Source organism: Mandrillus leucophaeus, unplaced genomic scaffold (assembly GCF_000951045.1).
Source record: "Mandrillus leucophaeus isolate KB7577 unplaced genomic scaffold, Mleu.le_1.0 Scaffold1945, whole genome shotgun sequence".
NCBI classification, from domain to species: domain Eukaryota; kingdom Metazoa; phylum Chordata; class Mammalia; order Primates; family Cercopithecidae; genus Mandrillus; species Mandrillus leucophaeus.
The window spans coordinates 122,352-148,619 of NW_012101971.1; the positions used below are offsets into that span (position 1 = coordinate 122,352).

The 26,268-nt window shown below is 35.1% G+C and overlaps 1 pseudogene; it reads right to left on the bottom strand.

The window, feature by feature from the left end:
* Nucleotides 1-2,671: 2,671 nt before the first annotated feature.
* On the bottom strand, nucleotides 2,672-21,560 carry LOC105538569 (annotated as a pseudogene).
* Between the last annotated feature and the right edge of the window lie 4,708 nt (nucleotides 21,561-26,268).

The following is a 26,268-nucleotide window of genomic DNA, read 5'->3' on the forward strand; positions in this document are numbered from 1 at the left end:
TTGACACATCCTTTCCTAGAGTAACCAAAGAGAAAAAGAAGCCTGAAATAAATAAAACTGTAAATGAAAGAGGAGATATTACAACAGATGTCTCAGAAATCAAAGGAGCCCTTAAGGGACTGCTATGAATAAATATACACAAACAAATTAGATAAATGTGAAGTAATAGATAAATTCTAGAAACATACATCCTACCAAGATTAAAGAAGAAATAGAAAGGACAGTCCAGCACTGTATGGCTTTGTGGGAGAATTCCACCAAACATTCAAAGAATTAATAAGAATCTTTCTTAAACTCTTTGAAAATCTAGACGATGGAACACTTACCAACTCATTTCTCATAGCCAACGTCGAACTGATAACCAAAGACATCCACAAGAAAAGTAAACTACAGGCCAGTAACCTTGATGAATGTAGATGCAGAAATCCTCAATAAAATACAAGCAAACAAAATGAGAACAATACGTTGAAAAAATTGCACCCAATGACCAACTAGGACTTATCCCTCAGGTGCAAGGATGGTTGAACATTCATAAGTCATTCAATGTGATACACAACATAAACAGAATGAAACACAAAAGCCGTATGATCATCTCAATAAATTCTGGAAAAACATTTGACAAATTTAATACCTATTTCTAATTTTAAAAACTCTCAGTACAATAGAGAGAGAGAAAATCTGTCTCAACACAATAATAGCCATATAAGAAAAGCCCACTGATAACACAATAATCAATGGGGAAAATCCAAAAGCCTCTCCTCTAAAATCCTGTACAAGACAAGATTTCCTGCTCTTGCCACTTCTACTCAAAATAGCACTGAAAGTCCTAGCAGAGCAATTATACAATGAAAAGCAATAAAAGACATTCAAGCTGGACATGAAACAGTAAAATCATCTCTGTTTACAGTTGACATATAGGTGTATATGCAGAAAAGTCAAAGTCTCAATGACAACCAAAAAATGCTACAATTAATACATGAATTTAGTAAAGTTGCTCTAAATAAAAACAAGTGCCATTTGTATAGGCTAAAAATAGATTATCTGAAATGAAATTTAAAAAATCATATTTATATAAGAATAAATACTTTGAAATATATTTAATCAAACAGGAAAATATATACACTGAAAATTATGAAGTATTAATAAAGGAAAATGCTTACTTTTTGTAACATACAATATTTTTCTTTTTAAAAAAACTTTTAGGTTTGGGGTATATGTGTAGATTTGTTATATATATATAATTATGTCATGGGGGTTTGATACAGATTGTTTCATCACCTGTGTACTAAGCGAAGTACCTAACAACTACTTTTTTCTGGTCCTCTCCCTCCTCTCACCCTCCACCTTCTGGTTGGCCTCACTGTCTGATTGTTGCTGTCTTTGTGTCCATGTGTTTTCATCATTTAGCTCCCACTTATAAGTGAGAACATGCAGTATTTCTGTTTTCTGGTTTTCTGTTCCTGTATTAGTTTGCATAGAATAATGGCCTCTAGCTCCATCCATGTTACTGCAAAGGACATGGTCTCATTCTTTTTTATGACTGCATAGAATTCCATGGTGTATATGTACCACATTTACTGCAATGAGCATATGTGGGCATGTGTCTTTCTAATACATCAATTATATTTCTTTGACTATATACCTAGTAATGGGATTGCTGGGTCAAATAGCAATCTGCTTTTGGCTCTTTGAGAAGTTACCACACTGCTTCTTAGAATGATCAGACTAAATTATACTCCCACCAAACTAAATTACACCAACAGTGTAAAAGTGAGCCCTCTTCTCCACAGCCAGGCCAACATATGCTACTTTCTGACTTTTTAATAAAACACTTTCTGACTGGTGTGAGATGTTGTCTATTGTGGTTTTCATTTGCATTTCTCTAATGATCAGTGGTGTTGAGCTTTTTAAAATACGTTTTTTGGCTGCAAGTTTTTTTTTATTTTTGTTTTTGTTTTTTAAAAGTGTCTGTTCATGTACTTTTCACACATTTTAGTGGGGTTGTTTTTTTTTTTTTTTTCCTGTAAATTTGTTTAAATTAATTATAGATGCTGGATAATCGACCTTTGTCAGCTACATAATCTGCAAATACTTTCTCCCTTTCTCTAGGTTGTCTGGTAACTTTGTTGATAGTTTCGTTTGCTGTGCAGAAGCTCTTTAGTTTACTTATTTTTTTGACTATGTTTCCAATATGACCTTTATTGAGCAAGTACTGCTGTGGCGTTTAACATCAGTCAACATAAGATTGCAAACTGTCCATGTCAACGAGGTTCTCCCATGAAAAAAGTCCATTTTAAATGCACCAGTGAGGTAAACATAATTATTCATATATAGCTTTCTTAAGGTTAAGACAGTTCTGTGTTTTATTTATTGTTTTGGGCTCAATTTGTACTTTATATAGTACATCTCAAGATATCCCCCCTCCTGAGTGACCCCCTTCCAACAGCATAGGGAATTGGTAAATTTCCCAGGTACATACAATATCATGCATTTGAATCCCCCAAAGACTGAGGGGGGAGCACACTGAGCTTGCATGCAGTCTCCTCATATTGCACAAAGTAAAATACAATGTCTGGAGCCCCCATGGGAGAAACTGTTCTGTTTTGATGCTGCCAGTCACATGCATTTTGAAATTGTCATATGGCTTAACCTTTTGCAATGGACTCAACTCTCAGTCACTCTGGGTAACTTCCTTTTCTATGGCATGTGAAGTCACTTTTTCTACCTTTTTAGTAGGCACCAGTTTCTCCTCATAGGTCTCTTCATGCTCTTCGACGTTTTGAGTGACAGTTACAGATTTAGTGATGTATTTGGTAGCACCATGTCCCCCCTCACTGGTGATTTTTTTCTACTGTTTTGGTTACCACCACTTTCTCCTCACTTTTATTATCCCCCTTCTTTTCATCTGCTGGGCTCAAGTCTAGGTCATTGCTGACAATGCCTTACTCCTGTTCCCTCCCACTGCCTTTTTCCTTGGTCTTTTGCTCCTCCTCTTTTCCTTCTACCTCCCCATTGACAGCTATGTCTTCCTTCCTGGATTCCTGGGAACCTTTATCACTCCCTTCCATCTCATTCCCCACCTCCTCCTACTTTCCCTTTCTCTTTCTCCTGTTGCTGTGGCTTCCCCTCTTCTTTGGTCTCTTTCTCCAACTGCACCTTTACCAATTTGGTGATGGTGGCTGCCTCCTCCACAGCTTCCTCCTTTACCAAGGTCTCAGCTTTCTTCTTCTCTGGAACATCCTTTGGTTTATCTTCCTTTTTCTCTACCTTCTCTTCCTTGGGAGCTTCCTCGACTTCCTTCTCTTCTCTTTCTGTTCACCTTTCCCCACATCTGCTTTTGACTTTGCCTCTTCCATTGGTGATTTTGGCACAGGAGACTTTGCTTTTTTCTGGCTTTTCCACCTTGGTGTCTGCCACCAGCTTATCTGTAGTAACCACTTCCTCACTGTTTTTTTCAACTTTCTTTTCCTCTTTAGCTTCAACTTCCTCTCCTTCACCTTCAGCTTCTGTTTCTCCTTCTTCCTGCTCACCTTCATATTTTTCACTATAGCCTTCCTTCTCGGATCCTCCCTCTTCAGCTTGGTCTGACTTAATGCCCTCATATTCTTTCGCCTCTTCTTCTCCCTTTTCCCCTTCTTTCTCTCCTTTAACTTCAAGTGCAGTTGCTTTCACTGGAGACTAGTTTATTATTCTATTTGTCAATTTTTGCTTTTTCTGTGATTGCTTTTGGCATATTTTCCATGAAATCTTTGTGAGATCTTATGTTCAGAATGGTATTGCCTATGTTGTCTTTCAGTGCTTTTATAGTTTTGGGTTTTACATTTAAGTATTTAACACATTTTGAATTGATTTATGTATATGATGTAAGGAAAGGGTCCAGTTTCAATCTTCTGCGTATGGCTAGCCAGTTATCTCAGCACAATTTATTGAATAGGGAGTTCTTTCCCCATTACTTATTTTTGTCAGCTTCCTCAAAGAGCTGATGGTTGTAGCTGTACAGACTTATTTCTTGACTCTCTGTTTTGTTTTGTTGGTCTATGCATATATTTTTGTACCAATACCATGTTGTTTTGGTTACTGTAGTCCTGTAGTATAGTTTGAAGTCAGGTGGCATGATGCCTCCAGCTTTGTTCTTTGTGCTTAAGATTCCCTTGACTATGTGGGCTGTTTTTTTTGGGTTTTTAGTCCACATGAATTTTAAAATTGATTTTTTTTTCTAGTTCTGTGAAGAATGTAATTGTTAGTTGGATGGGAATAACTTTTTTTTTTTTTTTTTTTTTTTTTTTTGTGAGGTGGAGTTTCGCTCTGTCACCCAGGCTGGAGTGCAGCAGCACGATCTCAGCTCACTGCAAACTCTGCCTCCCAGGTTCACACCATTCTCCTTCCTCAGCCTCCCGAGTAGCTGGGACCAAAGGCGTCCGCCACCACTCTCAGCTATTTTTTTGTATTTTTAGTAGAGACGGGGTTTCACCGTGTTAGCCAGGATGGTCTCGATCTCCTGACCTCATGATCCACCCACCTCGGCCTCCCAAAGTGCTGGGATTGCAGGCATGAGCCACTGCATCCGACCAGGAATAACATTTTATCTGTAAATTGCTTTGGGCAATATGCTCATTTTAACCATATTGAATCTTCCTATCCATGAGCTTAGAATTTCTTCTTCTTTTTTTTTTTTAATTTATTTCTGCTATCTCTGATTTATTCTAGCAGTGTTTTGTAGTTCTCATTGTAGAGATAGTTCACCTTTCTAGTTAGCTGTATTCCTGGGTATTTTATTCTTTTTGTGGCAATTGTAAATGGGACTGTATTACTGATTTGGCTCTCAGCTTGGCTGTTGTTGATGTATAGCAATGGTAGTGATTTTTGCACGTTGATTTTTATACCTTGACACTTTGCTGAAGTTGTTTATCAGCTTACAGAGCTTTTGAGCTGAGACTGGACTTTTCTAGATATAGAATCATTTCATTTGCAAACAGGGTTAGTTTTGACTTCCTTTCCTCCTATTTCGATGCCCTTTATTTCTTTCTGTTGCCTAATTGCTCTGTCTAGGATTTCCAATACTGTGTTGAATAGAAATGGTGAGTGGAGGAATCATTTTTTTGTGCTGGTTTTCAAGGAGGGTGTTTCCAGCTTTTGCCCCTTCAGTCTGGTGTTGGCAATGGGTTTGTAATATATGGCTCTTACTATTTTGAGGTATATTCCTTCAATACCTAATTTGTAGAGAGTTTTTAACATGAAGGGATACTGAATTTTTTCAAAAGTCTTTTCTGCATCTATTGAGATTTTCATGTGATTTTTGTCTTTAGTTCTGTTTATTTTGTAAATCATAATTATTGATTTTTGTACATTGAATAAACCTTGCATCCCAGGGATAAAGAATATTGATTATGGTGGATTCATGATATAGTGCTGGGTTCAGCTGGGTAGTATTTTACTGAGGATTTTTGCATCAAAGTTCATCAAGTATATTGGCCTAATGTTCTCTTTTTTGTTGTTGTGTCTCTGCCAGGTTTTGTTATCAGGATGATACTGGCCTCATAGAATGAGTTGAGGAGAAGTCCCTTCTCAATTTTGGGGGAACCATTTCAATAGAAATGACACCAACTCTTCTTTGTACATCTGGTAGAATTCAGATGTGAATTCATCCAGTCTAGGGCTGTTTTTGGTTTGCAGGCTGTTAATTACTGATTCAATTTCAGAATTTGTTATAGTTATCTTCAGGGATTTAATTTCTTCCTGGTTCAGCTTGGAAGATTGTATATGTGTATGAATTTATCCATTTATTCTAGATTTTCTAGTTCGTGTTCATACAAGATTTCATAGTAGTCTCTGATGATTATTTGTATTTTTGTAGGGTCAGTGGTAATATTCCCTTTGTCATTTATCATTCTGTTTATTTGGGTCTTCTCTGTTTTCTTCTTTCTTAATCTAACCAGTGGTCTACCTATTGTATTAATGTTGTCAAAAAGTCACCTCCTGGCTTCATTGGTCTTTTGAATGTTGTATTATGTCTCAGTCTCTTTCTGTTCAGTTCTGATTTGGTGTATTTTTTGTCTTCTGCAAGCTTTGTGTTTTGTTTGTTGTTGTTATTTGTTGTTGTTTTTCTCTTCTGTAATTTTTTAACTGTGATATAAGGTTGTTAATTTGAGGTCTTTCTAATTTTTAGATGTGGGTGTTTAGTGCTATGAATTTCCCTCTTAACACTGTCTTGTGTCCCAGAGATTCTGGCATATTATATCTTCATTCTCACTAATTTCAAAAGACTTCTTGATTTCTGCCTTAATTTCATTATTTACCCAAAAGTCATTCAGGAATAAGTTGTTTAAATTCCACGTGATTGTATGGTTTTGACTGATTTTCTTGTTCTTCAATTCTGTGTTTATTGTGCTATTGTCCAAGAGAGTGGTTGGTATGATCTCGGTTCTTTTGCATTGCCTAAGGATTGCTTTATGTTTGATTGTGTGGTCGATTTTAGAATATGTGTCATGTGTACATGAGAAGAATGTACATTCTGTTGTTTTTTTGGTGAACAGTTACGTAGCTGTTTAGCAGACCAATTTGGCCCAGTGTTGAGTTCATGTTGTGATTATTTTGGTTAATTTTCTGCTTAAATTATCTAATACTGTCAGTGGGGGTATCAAAACTTTGCCTTATTATTGTGTGGTAGTCTAAGTCTCCTTGAAGGTCCCTAGGAACTTGGTTTATGGATCTAAATGTTTCTGTGTTAGGTGCATATATATTTAGGCTAGTTAGGTCTTCTTGTTGAATTTAACCCTTTTCTATTATATAATGCCCTTCTTTGTCATTTCTTATTTGTGTTGGTTTAAAATCTTTTTCATCTGAAATTTGGATTGCAATAATTGCTTTTTTTCTGTGTTCTCTTTGCTTGGCAGATTTTTTTCCATTCCTTTATTTTGATCTTATTGGCATCACTGTGTGTCAGATGGGTCTCTTGCAGACAGCATACCATTTGATCTTGGTTTTTTATCCAGCTTACATTCTGTGCCTTTTAATTGGGAAAGTTAGTTCATTTACATTTAAAGTTAGTATTAATATGTATTTGATCCTGTTATCCTGTTGCTGTCTAGTTATTATACTGACTTGTTTGGTTGCTTTATAGTGTTCCTGGTCTGTGTTCTTAAGTGAGTTTGTGTGGTTGCTGGTTATGTTCTTTCCTGTCCATATTAATGCTTCTTCCAGAAGCTCTTGTAAGGCAGGTCTGGTGATAATAAAATCCCTCAGCCTTTGCTTTTCTGAAAAGGATCATATTTCCCTTCACTTAGGGAGCTTTGTTTAGCCAAATATAAATTTATTTGGTTGGAATTTCTTCTCTTTAGGTTATTGTATATAGGCCCCAAATCTCTTCTGGCATGTAGGATTTCTGCTGAGAGGTCTGCTGTCATTCTGATGGGCTTCCTTTTGTAGGTGATCTGTCCTTTTTCTCTAGCTACTTTTAGCATTTTTTTCCTTTCATTTTTACCTTGCAGAACCTTATGATTATGTATGTTGGGGATGATCTTCTTGTGAAGTACTTTGTGGGGGTTCTCTGCATTTTCTGAATTTGAATGTTGGTGGTTAGGTTGGGGAAGTTCTCAAGGATTATATCCTGATTTATATTTTCCAAGTTGCTTGCTTGCTTCTCATCTCTTTCAGGGACACCAATGAGTCATAATATTGGTCTCTTTATATATTCCTATATTTCCTGGAGGTTTTCTTCTTTCCTTTTTATTATTTTTTATTTATTGTTGTCTGACTGTCTTATTTCAGAAAACCAGTATTTGAGCTCTGTTCCTCAGCTTGGTATTCTTCTCTTAATACAACTGCATTATGAAATTCTTGTAGAGTGTTTGTCAGTTCTATCCTTTCATTTATGTTTTATTTTATTTTCTATACTGGCATTTTTTGTCTGTCACTTTCTGTATCTTAATATTGTGACTCTTACCTTCCTTAGATTTAGCTTCAACATTCTCCCAAAACTCAATGATTTTTATTCCTATCCATAATCTGAATTCTATTTATGCCATTTCAGCTACCTCCACCTTGTTAAGAATTCTTGCTGGAGGGCTAGTGTGCTCATTTGGAGGAAAGAAGGCACTCTAGCTCTTTGAGTTGTCAGAGTTCTTGCACTGGTTCTTTCTCATCTTTGTGGGCTGATGTTCCTTCAATCTTTGAAGTTGCTGTCCTTTGGATTTTTTTTTTCTTTTATTCTATTTTATGACCTTGACGGTTTGATTGTGGTATCAGCTGTGTTCAGTCACCTGGCTTTGTTAGTGGAAGACTTCAGGGGGCCAAGGCTCAGCTCAGCACTCCTGCATTGCATGCTCTAACTCTGGGAAACTGGCATCATACCCTAGCTTTTACCTATGGCTCCTCAAGTTTAGGAACCTGCTCACTGGAGGGATCAATGTGATCTCAGACTGCTTGTCACAACACTCTAATGGCTGGTACCAGCCAAAGCATTTTGTAGGACAGTAGTAGTGGGATGTGTCCACATTTGCATGTACCAGCAGCATCCTCCATCCACATGGATGATGACTGCCTCCATATGGGTGTTTGCAGTAGTGGCTGTGGGAGTATGGTTTGGGAAGGTGGGGGCCCCTGCTAGCAATGGTGTGCACATTTGTACTGGTGGTGGTGTTAGCACAGGAGTGGGGTACTAGTGGTCACAGGACTGTGTGCACCTTCTGTGAGCATTCTTGCTGACAGCAGTGACCTCTCAGAGCTGGGAGTAGATATACTGTTTTCTGTGCTTAGTTTCATGCCAGCAGTCTTGGCACAGGAGTGGAGCACTGGCGGTAGCAGAGCTGGCAAACTATATTCCCTCCAATGTTCCAACAAAAATGGCAGTGCAACAGGGTGAGAAGGGATGGGGCACACTCAAGCCAGCAGTAGTGGCATGGCATGGTGCATGTGCACATGTGCACTGTCAGGGAAGAGAAGGCTAGGTCTGTCTGCAAACACATGTGCAGGCAAAGAGATGTAGGGGATCACTGTCAGTGAGTGCCAGCAGGCAAAGCAGTATGGGGAAGGCTGATATGTGGGGAGGGCATGGGCAGTCTTATATGTATACACAGGGTTTGCTCTTCTGGAGCACTCTGTCAGTCAGTTGTGGTCCACCAGTGCAGGAACAATGAGGCAGGCCCCCTTGAGGTTCCTGGAAGGTGCACTGCCAGCAGGTACAGGCAGGCTGGGGTCCCAAGAGAGGACAGCACACCAAAGGGTGCTCAGGGGGCCTGTCTCAGCTCATGGGCAAGACTGCTCTACAGAGTCTATATTCACCCCTTTCCTTAGAGCTAACGTCTACTATAAGAGCAAGTTGAGCCTAGGGGGATGGTCATCCCTGGCTATTCTCCACTATAGATGCTCCTGCACCAAACCCTGTGGGCTCTGCTGAAGCAGGAGTTCTGTCCCTACCACTTCTCTAAGTAGCTTTCTCTGCCAACTCAAGTGTCTGTGGTGGCTGATGAGTCTCCTCCTACTAGGATTCCAGAGGCTTATGGTGAAAGTGAGTTGCTCCTTTCTGTTCAACTCACCCCTTCTACAAGAGTTGTTGGGAGCCAAGAATGAGTCCTGGTGTGTGGTAGCCCCATGCAGGGTTCCCAGCTTCATCTCCCTTTATCCCACCTTCTGTATCTTCTCTCTATCTGCTCTCAATGTCTTCCCTCTGAAGATTTACTAGGAGTACACCTGTCTTCCTGATGTCCTGGTCCCTCAGTGGGAGATGTTTCTCCTGGCTGCATCCAGTTGACTGTCTTGGAGAAGGAATCAAGGAAAAATGTTAAAGCATAGATAAATGAAAAAACATCCATCCATGGAAAATAAATGTTTATGAATTGAAATAATTAATATTGTTTGAGTAGCCATACTAGCCAAAAGGAATCACCAGGTTCATGCAATCTCTGTCAAAATTCCGATGGCATTCTTTACAGAAATAGGAAAAAAAATTCTAAAATTTATATAGAACCACAATAAACTCCAAATAGATAAACCAATTTTGAGCACGAAAAACAAGGCATCACACTTTCTGATTTCAAAATACTTTACAAATCTACATTAATCAAAACAGTATGGAATTTGCATAAAAACAGACATATAAATCAATGCAAGAAAACAGAGCCCAGAAATAAATCCATGCACTTAGAGTAAACCAGTCTTCAATAAGGGCACCAAGAATACACACTGGGGAAAAGGTATTTTCTTCAATAAATGGTGCTGAGAAAACTGGATATCCACATATAGAAAAATGAAGATGAGCTCTTACCTAATACCATATACAAAAATAAAAATTAACTTAAAATGGATTAAATACATAAACAGAAGACTTGAAACTATAAAACTACTAGAAAAAAACCTTCAGGAAAAAGATTCTTGACATTGGTTCTGGCAATGATTTTTTTAGTATAACAGCAAAAACACAGGCAATAAAAACAGAAGTATAGAAGTGGAATTGCATCAAACTAAAAAGGTTCTACACAGTAAAAGAAACAATCAACAGACTGAAAAGACAGCCTACAGAAAATATTTGCAACTGCATATCTGATAAAAGGTAATATTCAAAATATATTAGGAGTTCACAAAACTCAATAGCAAAAAATAAATTTACAAAAATGGGCATTTGTCCAAAGATGTACAAATGGTGAACAGCTAGATGAAAGATCAACAGGTAGATGAAAGATGAAAGATTAACAACATTAATTATCAGGAAATACAAATCAAAACCTCAAAAATGTATCACCACATTCCTGTTTGAATGACTATTATCAAATGTCAAAATGTAAATTTTGTGAAAGAAGTAGAGAAAAAGGAAGACGTATTGATGGGAATGTAAATTGGTGTAGCCACTATGGAAAACAGTATGGCGGTTCCTTTAACAATTAAAAATGGAACTACCAAATGCTTCAGCAGTCCCACCTCTGTCTTTATTCAAGGGAAATAAAATTATTTTGAATCAATATTTGCTTTAATTTTCATTCCAGCTTTATTTACAATAACTATGATATAGATACAACTTAAGTGTCCATGGACAGATACATGAATAAGGAAAATGTGGCATACACCTATTGTACAGCATGGTAACTAGATATCTAATGTACAACATATTTAATGTTGTACGGATATGACAGATATGTTAATTAGCTTGATTATGATGATCATTTCCCAATGTATACATATACAAAAATCAAGTTGCACACCTTAAATATGTTCATTTTTACTTGTCAGTTATACTTCAATAAAGCTGAAAAAAGAAAAACAGAAGTCAGGAAGGAAGTCTAAGGAAGGAAGGGAGAAAGGAAGGGAGGGAGAGAGGGGAGGGGACAGGAGCAGAGAGGAAGGAAAAGAAAGAAAATAAGTTCTCAAGGAAACATGAATTGTAAAATGGAACAAATGCTTGTTTTACTGTGCTTTATGGATTTAATTTTAACTTGCATATTGATAGTTTGAAAATCACTTTTGACATTAATTATCCATTGTTAAAAACAGAAGAAAATACCCATGCATGGTTTTGTATGCTGTATGTTTACCACTGTGTTCACAAATGTAAGATGCTGCCATGATATTTGCTTCTCCTTGGGATAACCTCAAGTGTAGGTCATAGCTTTTTTGGAACACTGATTGTCATTGAAAATTCCTTGGAGCATCTGTACACTTGAAGCTCTAAATTGGGTTCTGACAAGACTGGGTCATGTTGAGGGTAGTTAGGATTGACTGAGACATATTACTTTTTATAAGATTGTAATGACAGCTTTAAAACAGTTGCTTTCAGGTGAATGATAATTAGACAAACTAATTTTTTTCATATTTTTGAGAGCAGAATATTATGAAATAATTCAAATTTCCCAAATATAAAATATAGAAAAGTTTTAAGTTTCATTTTAATTTTTCATCCTATTTTTGGTTTTATTCGTTAGATATTGCATGTTGTAGTTCTTTTTAAAATGTATTTTAAAATTGTTTTCTAACTTAGTTATCTGTTACTGTCTTAGCAATTTATCACAAAATTAGTGCCTTAAAACAACACAAATGTATTGTCTTATACTTCCGTAAGTCACATGCTTGACACGGGTCTGACTGGATTAAAATCAGGTATTGGCAAGGCTATGCTACTTTCTGGAGGCTGTAGGGGAGAATCTGTTTTCTCGATCTTTCCAGCTTATACTGGCCACCCACATCCCTTGACTTCTGGAGTCCTTTTGTTTTCAAAGCTAGCAATGTTACATTTACCTGCCATTCTTCTACAATCACATTTCTCTCCCTGACCACAGCCAAGAAAGGTTTAATATTTTTAAAACTAATGTGATTAGATTGGGTCTATCCAGATAATTCAGGACAATTTTTCCTTCTGGTGGTTCTTAACTTTAAACACATCTACAAAGTCCTTTTTGCCAGGTAAGGTAACATATTCCAAGGCTTCTGGAATTAGGTAGTGGACATTTAAGAGGCCATTATTTTCTGCGTACCACACTAGGCACTGGGGTTCTAGGGGCTTCAGGTATTTGGCTAGTGGCTAGGTTCTACAGATGAAATAGAGACAAATCCAGTATGTGAGTATATGCTTAAGTAAAAATACATTCCCCTCTGCTAATGGTATTATTTTCAATTTACTTTTTATGCCATTGAATGTTTACCAACTACATGTACATGTAAATACTATTATTTCTGAGTTTTAGACCCCTTCCCAAATGAGGTAACAGGAAGATATTTTATTTTTGTGTCTTGGGTTTTTTGTTTGTTTGTTTCCAGTTTGTTTGTTAGCTTGTGTCATACAGGGAAGTCACATGTAAATGTATGGATTTAGAGGGTGCAAAGTGCTTTCACACAATTTAACTCATGAGATTCTTACAACAGTCCCTTCAGGTAGGCAAAGAAAATTTACTCTGCTCTTCTCTCTGCCTGTAACAGATGAGGGTCTTTAACAGATCTCTATCAGAGCAAGAAATAAGGTGTTCCCAGAGTCACACAGCATCTAGTATTCTGCTACTTTGTTCAACCATTATTAAAGCACATCTAACTAATGTTCTTGAGGAAGAATTCTCCAGAGATAATATTTGGCTGCCAGAAATATTTAAGCCATTTTTGGAATGTTGGTCCTGAATATGTGCACATCTCTGTATTCTAAGTGACCATTTATATATTGGCGCTAATAAATGATGGAACCCGGAAAATTACAAAAGTCATCCAAAACATCTAATTTAAGCAGGAGGTAATTTTTGGACTGATATATCAGATCTGACAGTCAGCAAGGGATGATAAAATCAGACCAAGTTTTGGAGTCTGGCAAATGTCACTTCTGAGTTATATGACTTTGAGCAAATCAGTTATGTTCTTTCTACCTATATTTTTCTACTTATAGTATTCGCATGATAACACTTTGTTGTCATATGGATGAAAAACCACATAGATAAAAGTGTTTTATTGTTTAAAATTTCACTAAATAGAAAAAAAATCCTTAATAACACTTTAATCTGGAGATAAATATAAAACAAACTGGTAAAGTGATTAGCAGTTCTTTTTGTCATTCGAAAAGACAAATTGGGAGTCTTTTCATTTTCTAGGAAAATACATACTGCTGACTAAGATAATGACACATACTCATTGTCATGGTGTGTGTGTGTGTGTGTGTGTGTGTATACATGTGTGTGAATATATATATATATATAATGCCTATATACAGAATTTCATGTCAAGGGGATATTTCTTTATTCTTATGTAAAGAGTGGGCCGGGCACAGTGTCTCATGCCTGTAATCCCAGCACTTTGGGAGGCTGAGGTGGGCATATCACAAGGTCAGGAGATCAAGACCATTCTGGTTAACATGGTGAAACCCTGTCTCTATTAAAAATACAAAAATTAGTCGGACATAGTGGTGGGCACCTGTAGTCCCCACTACTCGTGAGGCCGAGGCTGGAGAATGGTGTGAACCTGGGAGGCAAAACCTGCAGTGAGCCGAGATCACGCCACTGCACTCTAGCCTGGGTGACAGAGCGAGACTCTGTCTCAAAAAAAAAAAAGAAAAAAAGAATGGTTGCTATATGACAGACACTGTCTGGTGATGTTGAAATATCAATGAATAACACACAGAAATATGCCTGCCCTCTTAGAGTCTATATTCCATTGATAGACATAAATGATAATAAAATTAACAAATGAGTTAATAAAGAGTTCTTATAATACGCCAACAGGTGAGATCACGTCAACAGAGTGAGATCCTATCTCAAGAAAACAATAACAATAACAAAAGACAAAGTATGGCATATATCTTCACAAGCTTTAAACCTGTTGGTTTTGAAAAACTCCTACATTTCATTTATAAATTAATATGAAAATGTATATCTTAAAGTAGGATCACAAGAGCACTGATAAGTATCTTTAATCATGTAAGTGAACAATGTAGTTTTGCCAAAGCTAATTTAGTTATTTTTAATTGACCAACAAATATATTGTCATCACTATTATATTATTGACAATAATTGTATCACCAGTTGGGATGCCTTTTCCATAATTATGTTTGGAAAGACGATACAGAAACATACATAATAGAAGCATTATCTTAAAATTGATTTTAAGATATCATTTCTTAATGAGTGATATCATCTTAAATGATATCATTTAAGATATCATTTCCTCTTAAGTAATTTTCTATTGATAGAACACTAAACCATGTGTCATTCACTTTAAACAAACAGATAAATTAATACCCACACTTCTCACTTTACATGCTAGTGAAGGACGATAAACATGATGATCTCAGCTGAAATCATGCAAGTTTATCTTAATCAAGAATAAATATTATCATTCCATAACTTTTAATTTCTTTTCAAAATATTAGAAACTCTTTTACTGTCATTAATAAATGTGTATGAAAATAAATAAATTATAAAACATATTCATTTAACATCCTGGAATTTACATTGGGAATTAAAGAATTAAAGTCAGTTCCTTCTTTCTATAACGCTGTTTACATTCAACTCAAATATTATATTATTATTTTTTGCATCATTATTTTTCATTTATTTGCTATACTTTCACATTTGCTGACTAATTCCCTCTTTAAATTACATTGAAGTTAAAGACTGAAAGTTTACTCATTTGTTAAAAAATGTTTACAAATACTTTGAATAGTGATTGATTTCTTCTTCTCAGATGGCTTATAATGAAGGGGGCGATATTTTATGCCTTGGCTAATTGTCATAGTCTTAAATTTGGATCAACTTTCATCACTTTATGCTTTGATGCTTTCAATATTTTAAAGTATCTCTGTAAGTTCCTTTAAGTCTGTGTGTGTGTGTGTGTGTGTGTGTGTGTGTGTGTGTGTGTGTGTTTGGGTTTTTGCTGGCATCACATAGCCTAGTATATCTTCATCCTTTTCATCACATCCACTTTCTTCATTTATGTCAATAAGCTCCTCTGCGCTAAGTTATTCTGGCAGCAAAGCTTAAGTCCCGCAGATGGCAGCAGTGTCAATATTCCCACAGGGATTTTGCTATAGCTGCATTTTCACTGGACTCAAATTTTACTTTATGTTGTACTTTTATCTTTTCTGGTGAATTATTTCAATTATTTGCTTTTGAGAAATGTCACGTGTGTTTATCATTGGGAAACAAAGAGACAACATAACTGCACACTTTTTTGTCTGCATATACTGAATAATAGATATGTAGCGATCACTCACTGACAGACATTTAAAAACATGATGCCAATGGTCGCTGATCATGAAGCATACCTGTTATTTACATAATGATTTTGGACAAAAGAGCAAGGAGCAAAATTTGTACTTTGTTTGTAATTACTTACAGTTAATATACTGTGGTAACTGAAATTTGAACTATGTTGCTGGGTAACTAGTCTAATTTAACTAAACATGGTAACTGAAATTTATGCATGTAGGAACTGTGTAAATTGAGGAGTACCTGTAAATAGGAATACATGCTACAAAGTTATATCTTGTTCAAAACTAAAGTTTAGCATTCGCTAGTTATGTGATATCAGGAAGCAATATAATTTTTCTAAGCCTTAGTTCATCTATAATAAAAAATACGATATGGTCTATGTTATAAGATCATTAAAAAGATTAAGTAAGGTGATACATATCGACCAAGTACTTTATAGGTCCTTAGTAAATATCCAGTATATATTAGCTGATGGATTATTGTTGAATTATTATTTCTACTCCACCAGACTAATAAACCTCTTGAAGTTAAAACCTTTTGTATCCTCATTGTGTAGCAAAAGGCCTGGAACAGAGTAGGTACTCAATGAATCTATTTTAATGAATGAAACTTAGCTTCTCCATTTCTGGAATACTTCATAAATAAATAAAATTGTGTGACACACTTTTTAATCTGTCAAAATCTATTTTCAGAAAAATTTAAAAGTTTACTCCACTTTCCCCAAATCCCATATGTAATGGAACAGCAATAACTGATCTTTTTACAATTAAAATCATATTACAGAGGTGAGCATAATCAAATGCTACAAAACTGGGTCTAATTTTCCTGAAAATTAACCTTAAAGGAAAATACTGGGAGTGATTTTATTTTTGACTTGATTTAGCAATCAATTTTATTAATTTTATTGTCCCTTCCTGGACAGGACGGACTATCCGCACAAATCTGTTGAGCTTTTCCAGATACCATCAGATTAACTTACTTGTGCCTCTGAGGCAGAGATGAAGTGGCTATTTTTCAAATCTCAAGTGCCCTACCCACAGGAAAGCAATATTATTTTTCATTTAATGAGCTTTAGCACATGAACAATTAAGAAGACATAATTGAATGAAACTAATCAGCAAAAAGCAAGAGCTTGCCTCTGGGAATCTGCTGAAGTTGATTGAAGCTCTTATCTGTGGTTTTATCTGTTAAGCTAATAGTACCAATGAGTGGGAACACAGTGACTAGTAATTGTACAGTCTTCACCACCCCCTATCATGTTTTAAATTTAAAAAAAGACGTATTGCTAGGAGGACTGATGATGCCAATAAAGTAAGTGAATTATTTGTTAACTATTGGTTAGCCTACAACTTTGAAGTTAAAAAAATAAAAATAAGTCTTAGTCTTGTTATTAACAACTATTTGAGGGTTAGCTTTAATAATTGCAAGACAGCTGTCCTTATTCTAAGGTAGGGGGTAAGCCATTAATGAAGTGTAGTTTAATTAGAATTTTGTTGAAAACCTTAATAAAGGCCAAGTTTAAAAATATTCGATCTCCAAAAGAAACTGAGAATTTCTGTACCTCTTAGTTGGGAAATGGTAATTCATAGGAAATTGCTAGTTGGGGAGTATCAAATCAGAAACTGGAAAACCTCACAAGACAGATATTCCAATTAAGGTTGTTCAGCTTATATTTGAAGTGTGCACTGGATGATTTATTTAAGCCAAACCTTTAGGGCAGCCAACTTCTTTGGGTCATCTACAGTTTTTAAGAGACTTAAAGAGCCTATAAATCTAGAGTCCCAGAAAAATGACTTTCTTGAGCCAATTTATATATTAAAATGTATTTGCATATTCTTGGAAGATATTATATATACATTTTGGTAAAATGTTCATGTAATGGAAGCAAACCTACCATTTGGTTGAAGTAAACCTACCAGTTGCTTGTTACATGCTTATTCTTTTAATTGTTCCTAACATTATCTTTACTTTTTCTTCCTTGTTTTGTTTTATTAATTGAAAATAGCCACATTTTTTTTATATGACTAGACTATCATTGCTAATGGACATTTGGCCACGTTCTTTTTATTTACAGCCGTGATTCCGATTTATATCCACTTATTACTTGATTTCAGTGGTCCAGCCAAGAACTCAGCACAGTTAAGCTTCCTACACAGCAAAGAGATGGTGAATGGAAGATTAAAGGGATGAATTGGGCTAAAATTATAAGGAGGATATCACAGGAAAAGAGAACTAGCCATGAATTGAGACAGAATAAACAGAAAAGAAACAAATAGTTGATGCAGTAGAAAACCAGTAAGGAGCAAAAGAAAGAAGATATGAAAATATGTTACCCTTGATATATATAATATTACCCTTGATAGATTTAGGGGGTAATTTTATCATAATGATAAAATGTTAAAAACGTGTTCCATGCATCTCAACTTTGAGAAAACACTATTGAGAGTGTTTGTTACCTATTTAATAGAAGCAAATACAGTTTCTTTAAAAAGTCAGGGTCTTGCTCTGTCACCTAGGCCTGAGTACAGTGGCATGATTATAGCTCACTGCAGCCTTGCAGCCTCAAACCCCTGGATCCAAGTGATCCTTCTGCCTCAGTCTCTCAAGTAGCTAGGACTGCAGGTGGGCACTACTACACATGACTAATTTTATTTTCATTATTTTACTTTTTGTAGAGATGGGGTCTTGTTATGTTGCCCAGAGTGGTCTCAAATTCCTGAGCTCAAGTCATTCTCCTCAGCTTCCCAAAGTTTTGGGATTACAAGCTTGAGCATCTACCCCTGACCTTAAATAATGTAGTACATAATAATGAGGTCATTGATACATTCTAGCATTAAAAGGAAATGCCTTTCTTTCCATTCTGAAACACGTGTATCTTTATTGTTTTTATTAATATGCTAAATAAAAGAAAACATGGTCTATTTCTTTCTTTAGATCAAATATTTTTCTATTGATCTTTTAGTTGAATCTTAGTTTTAAATGATAAAATGAAGACTACCATTTAGGCAATAGATATTTGTGTAATATTTTAACTTCAGGTAAATGGTGGTAGCTAAATAGATCTACCTTTGAAAGTTTGTTGTGCAGGTGTTGAATATGCTTTAGAGAGTGTCTATTTTCACTCATTTCCTCTTTGATAGCAGAAAAAAATCAATTCATTTTCTATTAAGACTTGCAAATGAGGTTTATAATTGAAGCAACTGATATGGTTGATTAGCATATGAGGTTTTTTTTAGTAGAACTTGGGAGCTGATAATCTTATCTACTGAATGTTTGTATGTTAGAATTTCTATGTGTTTGGAATAGATTAACCCTACAGTTCTATGTATCCCTTCCCATCTATAGGTCAAAAATAAAAGCATTTGCTAATTGTGATATCTCTTATTAGCATATCTCTCTCCTTATATTCATTTTAGTGTTGTCTACAGGCCCACACCTAGTCTTGCCTTGAGATATCTTTAATTTTGACCTCCCCATGAAAAGATAACATAAACCAGCCCTCCACTTAGTAAAATAAAATGGAGGAAAATAACAAGTATCTAAGTAGAACAAGTAAATAAAAGAAATTATAGAATCAGTCTAATTCCTCAGTTGTTTGCCATAATAGTCTGTATTTTATAGCCATTGGATTAAATTTGTTAATTGCATGGATAAAATATTTCATATGAGAATTTTTGATCGGATCTATCAAGGGTATAATTTTATTTTCATTAAGTTAAAAAAGGAAAAACTCTATATTTTTAGGGGTATATACATTATAGTATGTCTATCAACTATGGCAAGTAATAACACAAAATTCAGGATAGTGTAAGAAAATGTATGCAAGAGATTCTTTTAAATTTTTTTCCTGATCAAATAGCTCAGATTCCATATATGCAAAAGATTCTAAAATACCAGTAACTGAAATGTGTGTATTTTTATTGTTTTTATTAATATGCTAAATAAAGGAAAACATGGTATATTCCTTTCTTTAGATTAAATATTTTCATTTTTTTTTATTTTTTTGCAAACAGGGTCTTGCTCTGTTGACTAGAGTGCAGTGGCACAATCATAGCTTACTGTAACCTTGAACTCCTGGCCTCACGTGATCCTCCTGCCGAGAGGTGTGCACCACCATGACCAGCTATAATTTTGTATTTTTATTTTTGTAGAGACAGGGCCTCCCTACATTGCCCATGCTAGTAGAACTCTTGGCCTCAAGCAATCCTCCAGCCTTAGCGTCCCATAGTGTTGTGATTACAGGAGTAAGACACCACGCCTGGCCAGTAATGTTCTGTTTCTTAAATTGGGTGATGTCTAGTGTACATTTATGTTTCATATTGTATTGTTTGAAAAGAAAATAAGAACACCTACTGTTTTGTTTTTGTATATGTATTTCCTCAAGAAAATGCATGATAAAAGAGTATATGTAATTATGACAAGAAAAATAATGTCTTGATTATAACCTGACCAACACAGAGATTCTTCATTTTACATCTGGTGTTACTGAAGTTGTGAATTTTACCAGTCACAGATTCAATGATCTGATGGAACTTAACAATCTTTATGAAAGTTAAGTGTTTTTTGTTATTAAGATAAAGATATAATTACATAAAATGTCTATTATTGAAAAATTAGAAAATAGAAGTATTTGCACTTTCAAAGTGAATATCCTTTTTAAAAATAACATTAACAATGAGTAGTAGAATATGTAAGAAAAAAATAGTGATTGGAAAATACCCTAATAAGATTTATTAGTATTATGATGTGTTTTAGTGGTTTAGAGTCTGTATGTGTATACAGTCAGCCCATCATATCTGTGTGTTCTGAATAAGTGGATTAAGCAACTGTGGATCAAAAATATTAAAGAAAAAAAAAACCAATGTAACTAAAAGAGTATAAGTGGATTGTTTGTAAATCAAAGGACAAATGCTTGAGCTGATGGATACCCTATTTACCCTCTTGTGGCTATCATGCATTGCATGCCTGTATCAAAATATCTCATGTAACCTATAAATATATATGCCTAGAAACCCACAACGATTAAAAAGAAAACAGTAAGTAAAGAAGAGAAAGAAAACAATTTAAAATACAAAATTTAAAAATACAGTATTACAACTCTTTAAATAGTATTGACATTGTATTAGGTATCACAAGTAATCTAGAGATGATTTAAATATACAGGGGCCTGTTGGGTGCGGTGGCTCACACCTGTATTCCCAGCAGTTTGGGAGGCCGAGGCAGGTGGATCACCTGAGGTCAGGAGTTCGAGACCAGCCTGGCCAACACGGTGAAACTCATCTCTACTAAAAATACAAACATTAGCTGGGTGCGGTGGTCGGCGCCTGTAGTCCCAGCCTCTCGGGAGGCTGAGGTAGGAAAATTGCTTGAACCTGGGAGGTGGAGGTTACGGTGAGCCAAGATCGTGCCACTGCACTCCAGCCTGAGCAACAGAGAGAGACTCAGCACCCCCAAAAAATAAAATACATAAACAAGGGTTGTGTGTAGGCTTCATGCACATACTGTGCTATTTTATATACTGAAATTGAGCATTCCTGGATTTTGATATCTTCAGGGGTTCTGGAACTGATCCACTGTGGACACTGGGGGAAAACTGGACAGAGATAGCTAAGTCTAGTGAACAGTTACTCTGTTATTAAAAAACCCAAAGATCCCTTGAAAATTATGTTTTTCTCATTTTTTTAAAAGAGAACCATGTTTGACATTAGAATATGCACTATTCGTAAGGATTTTACTTTATGTTGAAGTTTTCCTACCATTAATACTATATGACCTTGATTTGGTGGCTTGTTTTTCTCTCATTAGAATTGGAACTCTTCTTGTTTACATTTAAGTAATACTATTTACTTGTGGTTTATTGCAAGTCATTCGCTTCACGTCAGTTTTGTCCATTGTTCAATGGAGATTATAAAACTTATCTATATAATATAAGATATACAGTGTTGATCTAGGGATTAATAATATATACATATACAGTCAAGCCACAAACAAAAAATGGGAAACAGGCTATCAGTTTCTTTTTAATAGACCAGTTCAAAAAATTACTTTTTAAGCAACTTTCCTTTGGAGGAAAATAGCTAAAAATAAAATAATATAATTTTACATCTGTTTTTCAGGTATGTTTTCTGTATCATGCTTAATGTTCTATAAATGTGACTTTCCTCTAATTCTTCCTACTTTAGTTCTTCATAATTCACTTAGAGGAAAAAACAGTAATATATATCTGTACATCATGCACAAGTGTGTGATAGTGGGTGATTACAATTTGGCATTATTAAAAACAAAATGTATAGGGTCACTAAGCTATAAGTTTATTTCACTTCATAAAAATTGTTTAGTATTTTTATACTACCAAAACAAGTTTGTGGAAACATGTGACTGTTACACAAATTAGAAGTCCCTGGGTACCTGTGATGAAATGGCTTAGAGTAGGTATTTAGGGACTGTTTCATTTTTGTCCACTATTTTTAAATGTATCAGTAATCTTATATTTTTCATGATTATGTCATAAGAGTAGTCAACGTTTTTTAAAATCCAATATATCGGCAGCAGGACTAGCCTTAAGAATGAGCGGAGTCAGTATGATGAGTTGGGAGGGCACATGTGCAGCCTTTTAACTTCTGATTTTTTTTGGCCATGAGATGTATTGCTCATCATTAAATCATTAATACATTTCAAGTCTTACGTGTGCATTGTTTCCTCAGTGTTACCTCCTAAAATGTAAATTTCTGTAAACCTAATAACTGAGTGTTTCAATTAAGATCATTTTGTCATTCACTCATTCATTCATTCATTCATTCATCCATTCCTATTTGAGAGGCACCACTCTGAGGGGGTGAGTGGAAGGAATTTGATTCATATATCAAGTCTCAACTGAGTCACCTCTGCTGTGAGACTATTCACAGCAAAACTGATTTTCTAATCAATAACAACCTGCATTATTCATAAGGATTTTAGTTTATGTTGAAGTTTTCCTGCCACTAATACTATATGACCTTGATTTGGTGGCTTGTTTTTCTCTCATTAGAATTGGAGCTCTTCAGGAATATGTTAGTACCTAAATAGACCCCTCGCTCGTGTAGTGCCTAGCACCTAGTATGCATTGTAGAATGTTAGCTGATTGATCAATAAATGCATAATGCATAAATAATAAAAGATGAATGATAGGATATCCACCTTAAAGCCACTGCTTTCAGATACAGAGGTATAGTATAAACATGTATAACTATTATATGACAGGATATTTGTACCACAAGGAACAAGTCAGAGGAGGGTATTTCTGACTACATCCAATGTAAGGAATGGTTCACAGCCAAGTCCTCATCAGCCTCATAATTATGATCTACAGAATTTTCGCAAGTACTGCAGTACTTACACAAATTGAACAAATGTAAAATGTAGCTCATTGAAATTAAAAATGTTAGAAATTGATTTTATATAGATGTATTTCTTGATTTGCTGTCTACTTATTTAGAAAACTTGTATTTATATCGTTCAAAGGAGAATCAAAAATAGTTAAAATTTTGAATCTTTATAAACACTTGTTTCTTTTTCAATTAGAATCTTTGGTCAACAGAAGGTAAATCAATTATATTTTCCAAAATAGGAGTGGAATTTACTATACAAATGAGTTTATTGTAGCTATTCAGCTTTTGATTCCAATAGAGATTCTCATTTACAATTTTTTAATTCAACTTTTATTTTAGATTCAGCAAGTACATGTGCCAGTTTGCTACATGGTTAAATCGTGTGATGCTTAGGTTTGGGGTGTGAATGAGCCCATCACTGAGGTAGTGAGCTTAGTACCCAATAGATAGTTTAGTTTATCAGCCACTGCTCTCCTATTGTCTCCTTCCTCTAGTAGTCCCTCATATCTATTGTTTCTATCATTATATCCATGTGTAGCCAATGTTTAGCTTCCACTTGTAAGTGAGAACCTGTAGTATTTGTATTTCTATTTCTATGTTAATTTGCTTGGGATGATGGCCTTCAGCAACATCCACGTTGCTGCAAAGAACATGATTTATTATTTTTTTATGAATGAGTAGTATTCCATGGTGTATATGTAGCATGTTTTCTTTATCCAATCTCCTGTGGATGAGAATTACATTAATTCCATGTCTTTGTAATTATGAATAGTGCTGTAATGAATATATAAGTGCATGTGTCTTTTTTTTTTTTTTTTTGTAGAACAATTTATTTTCTATTGGGTATATGCTCAGTAATGGGGTTGCTGATTTGAATGGTAGTTCTGTTTCTCGTTCTTTGAGAAATCTCCAAACTGCCTTCCACAGTGACTGAGCTAATTTACATTCTCACCAACAACGTATATATAAGATTCTCTTTTCTCCTCAGCCTCACCAACGTCTGTTATTTTTTGACTTTTAATAATAGTCATCGGACTGATGAGAGAGCATCCCATTGTAATTTTGATTTGGATTTCTTTGATGATATGTTGTTGAATATTTTGTCATTTGTGGGTTGGCTGGCTGTTTGTATGTCTTCTTTTGAAAAGTACCTGTTCATGTCCTTTGCCTACTTTTTAATAGGGTTGTTTTTTCCTTGTAAATTTGTTTAAATTTTTTATAAATTCTGGATATTAGACCCCTGTCAGATGCAAAGTTTAAAAATATTTTCTCCCATTCTGCAGGTTGTCTGTTTACTGTGTTGATCTTTTTAATTTTTTTTTTATATTGCTGTGCAAACTTACTTAATTTAAATAGGTCCCATTGATTTTGAGGATTTAGCCATAAATTGTTTTCCTAGCCTAATGTCAAAAATGATGTTGCTTGGGTTTTTGTCTGAGTTTTTATAGTTTGAAGTATTACATTGAAATCTTTAATCCATCTTGAGTGAATTGAGTATACTTATTATATGGTGAAAGGTAGGGTTCCAGTTACATTCTTCTGCATATGGCTAGCCAGTTTTTGAGTACCATATATTGAACATTACTCAATGTTCACTTTTGTCAACTTTGTCACAGATCATATGATTGTAGGTGTGCAGCTTTCTGGATGGATTCTATTTTCTGTTCCATATGTCTATGTATCTGTTTTTGTACCAATACCATGCGATTTGGGATATTGTAGACTTATTGTATAGCTGAAGTTGGATAATGTGATGCCTCTGGCTTTTTTTCTTTTTGCTTAGCTTCTTTTAGCTATTCAGGCTAATTTTTTGCTCTATACTTTTGAATCTTATTTTTCTATTTCTGTTAAAAATGGCATTGGTAGTTTTAAAGGAATGGTACTGAATCTGTAAATTGCTTTGGGCAGAATGACCATGAATAATATTAATTCTTCCCTTCCATGAGCATGGTATGAATTTCTAATTGTATGTGTCATATATTATTTCTTTCAGCAATATTGTGTAGTTATTACAGAGATCTTTCACCTCTTTGTTTAGTGTATTCATAGATGTTTTATTTTTATTGTGTGTATTGTAAATGTTCTTGTGTTCTTGATTTGACTTTCCACTTGAACATTATAGAAATGCTACTGATTTTTGTATGTTGAATTTTTATTCTGAAACTTTACTGAAATCATTTATCAGTTTCAGGAGCCTTTCAGCAGAGTCTTTGGGGTTTCCTGAGTGTAGAATCATATAGTCAGCAAAGATAAATAGTCTGACTGCTTTTCATATTTGGATGTCTTTTATTACTTTCTCTTCTGTGATTGCTCTAAGATTTCCAGTACTATGTTGAATAGAAGTAGTGAGAGTGGGCATCCTTGCTTTGTTCCAGCTCTCAGGGACAGATCCAGCTTTTGCCCATTCAGTGTGATGTTGCCTATAGGTTTGTCATAGATGGCTCTTACTATTTTTAGGTATATTCCTATGGTGACTCCTTTTTTTGAGTATTTTTATCATGAATGGGTATTAGATTTTATCAAAAGCTTTCTCTGCATCTGTGGAGATGATCATAATTACGTGGTTTTTGTTTTTAATTTTGTTTATGTGGTGAATCACATTTATTGATTTGCACATGTTGAACTACTCTTGCATCTCAGAAATAAAGGCGACTGATCATGGTATAGCTATTTGATATGCTGATGGATTAGGTTTGCTAGTGTTTGGTTGGAGATTTTTGTGTCTATGTTCATCATGGATATTAGCCTGTAGTTTTTCTTTTTTTCATTGGTTATTTGCCAAGTTTTGGTATCAGGATGATTTTGGCTTCATAGAATGAGTTAGAGAGGAGTTCCTCCTTAATTTTTTTTGCAATAGTGTCAGTAGAATTGGTATTAGCACTTCTTTGTTTTTCCACTATAATTTGGCAGTGAATCCACCTGGTCAGGGACATTTGTTGGTTCACAGGGTTTTTATTTTTTAAGACTGATTCAATATGGGACTTCAGTATTTATTTGTTCAGAGTTGCAATTTCTTTGTGATTCAATTTAGGGAGGTTGTATGTTTTCATTAATGTATGCATTTCATCTAGATCTTTTAGTTTGTGTGCATCCAGTGTTCATAATATTCTCAGGATCTTTTCTGTTTCCGTGTGTTTGGCTGTAATGTCTTCCTTGTTTCTGATTTTGCTTATTGGGACCTTCTTCTTCTTTTTTTTTTTTTTGTTTTGTTTTGTTTTGTTAATCTAGCTAGA